The 2,586-nt window shown below is 38.6% G+C and overlaps 1 protein-coding gene across 1 annotated transcript in view; it reads left to right on the top strand.

The window, feature by feature from the left end:
* Positions 1-1,084: 1,084 nt before the first annotated feature.
* The window catches only part of LOC106469199 (solute carrier family 15 member 2-like), a 34,593-nt gene continuing 33,091 nt past the window's right edge, over positions 1,085-2,586 (top strand). Inside the window, exon 1 of the mRNA XM_022397635.1 lies at positions 1,085-1,149. The gene's annotated coding sequence lies outside the window, so the exon portion shown is untranslated. The remainder of the gene's footprint in view (positions 1,150-2,586) is intronic.

Genomic DNA, 2,586 nt, shown 5'->3' with positions numbered 1-2,586 from the left:
TGATACACTGTGAAGTTAACCACTTTCCTGGAAACTCTTTTATCAATCAACAATTTTATCTCATGCCTGTATTCTTCTATTGGCACAAACCAAACACCATTAAGCCCTGAATGAGCTGGGGACCACCAAACCTTTAGACACAAAGTTACTTCTGCAAACTCCCAAATCTGTGATAAAATCTGATCTAGGTTCTATTAGTATTTTTTAAACTACAGAAAAAGTAGGGCCCGGCATGACCAGGTGGTTAGGGCGCACGACTTGCAATCTGCGGGTCGCGGGTTCGAATTCCCGTCACACCAAACATGCTCGCCCTTTCAGCCGTGAGGGCGTTATTACGTGACGGTCAATCCCACTATTCGTTGGTAAAAGAGTAGCCCAAGAGTTGGCGGTGGGTTGTGATGATTAGCTGCCTTCCCTCTACTCTTACATTGCTAAATTAGGGACGGCTAGCGCAGATAGCCTTCATATAGCTTTGCGCGAAATAAAAACAAACAAACAAACAGAGAAAGCAACAATAATTTGATGATGTTCCTCCTGCATCTGCCGAGCAATTGAACAAAACTGAAAGTTTCACTTATTTTGTTGCAATGCATTTCATTTAAAAGTAACCTACCAGCCCACATCTAAAGCAGATGCTCTAATTCACCCTTCCAGGAGATCTACGGGTAGAACAATCTATGACTCTGAGCAGTCTTGTTCACTCACTGTTATTCAATGCTGTTGTGTTTATGTACCGTTATGTACTTGTGGTTTGGTAACCCTTAGTAGAACACAAGCGTTTTATAATGCATTCACCTCAGAAGAATGATCTGGCTGAGGTACAGCAACTATTGTTAATATTATTTTTAAGAGTTATACCAAGCTAACAACGTCAAACTTAATCTCCTTATATAGTCCTTTCTAGGTTTATTAGGCTAATGCAAGACTTTTTAGTTATTTCCGCTTCACCAAAATCTAAACATAAGACAGGAGGATCCTTCTATTGTTTGTCTGTTTAAAAATATTATGAAACGCTTTTCCGGTGCTGCACGTTTCCTGCCGGAAAAGTCTCCTACGCTTGCGCAGTGAAATCGGTCGCTCATCGACCGAATCACTACCTGTTACGCACAATGTCGTCAGTAAAGAAGGCGGAGGAGCAAATCGAGAATTGTAAGTTGAGCATATGTTTCTATATTTATATTTATTTTATCCAGATAGAGTCTATGAATATATATATCGAACTGTGATCTCACGTCGAAATTCAAGAACTGATAGCCGCTTGTTTCCCGTTTAATGTTTCCCGTTGCTGTGATATTAACGACTACATCGATCAATGTGTTCGTTATTTTCATTCGGCTTATGCGTTTTTTCGCTTATGTTGAAAGCTAGATGTTTTTGTCTACGAACGTGGCATTTGAACGAAGAGTTAGAACGAAAATAACTATTACTGAGAAAAAATTGAAAGAAAAAAAGAATAGGTCGGGCTTTTCTATCAGTGATAGCTCTGCTACTATTTGGAGCATAACTGAATTTATGTAGCATAAAAATTACTTCAAAACTGATATTATGCTGTATATCATATGATATTTTATTAATCATTAATTTTCATTCGCCTGAAAAAACTCTGTATCTCATTATTTATATGCCTCCCAGTGGCACAGCGGACTTACAGCGCTAGAAACGGGGTTTCGATGCCCGTGGTGGTCAGAGCACAGATAGCCCATTGTGCTTAATTACAAACAAGTAAATAAACATTATTTATACAACTCATGTATTCAACCCATCCTATAAAGATATAACGAAAGAGATAATGCATCAAAGATGTTTTCGTAATGTTTTGTGTAGGAGGCATGTTATAAAGTCAATGTAGCAATAAGAGACAGAACATTGATCTGTAAGTAGTGTCAGTTTCTACCGGAAGTAGCATAAGAAAATCTCAACCATAAAGATTTAGTAATCACCCCTATCCAGACCAACAGGGCCCGGCATGGCCAGGTGGTTAGGGCGCTCGACTCGCAATCTGAGGGTCGAGGGCTTGAATCCCCGTCACATCAAACATGCTCGCCCTTTCAGCCGTGAGGGCGTTATAATGTGACGGTCAATCCCACTATTCAGTTGCCGAAGAGTTAGTGGTGGGCGATAATAGCTACTTTCCCTCTAGTCTTACACTGCTAAATTAGGGACGGCTAACACAGATAGCCCTCCTTTAGCTTTGCACGAAATTGAAAAACAAACCAGACCAACAGAAATGTTCGCTGCATAATATAGACGATTTGTGCTTATATTTAAATAATTTTACTTCTTTTTTTTTTTTGGACGATACATTACAACACACTAATTTTGTTATCTTACTTGAAAGTACTTCCAAGTTCAGAGGTAAAAACGACAAGTGGAAAGATTTTGAAAAAAAAAAAACTTTCAACATAAGGGCCAGGCTTTCATAAGTGTCCAATTTGATTTCGCCAGTGTTATGGGGCAAATTTCTCGGAATACGTAATATAACACAAACATAATAATTTCTAAATGATAGACGATGGGACAGAGCTTTCCAAACGTATATAACATATTTAAATATGCTGCTTGTTTAATCAATACAAAGTTCCTAGT

The sequence above is a fragment of the Limulus polyphemus genome, unplaced genomic scaffold (assembly GCF_000517525.1).
Source record: "Limulus polyphemus unplaced genomic scaffold, Limulus_polyphemus-2.1.2 Scaffold3352, whole genome shotgun sequence".
Classification (NCBI taxonomy): Eukaryota; Metazoa; Arthropoda; class Merostomata; order Xiphosura; family Limulidae; genus Limulus; species Limulus polyphemus.
The sequence above is the reverse complement of the archived record's forward strand: the minus strand, read 5'-3'. Positions and strand labels throughout refer to the sequence as shown.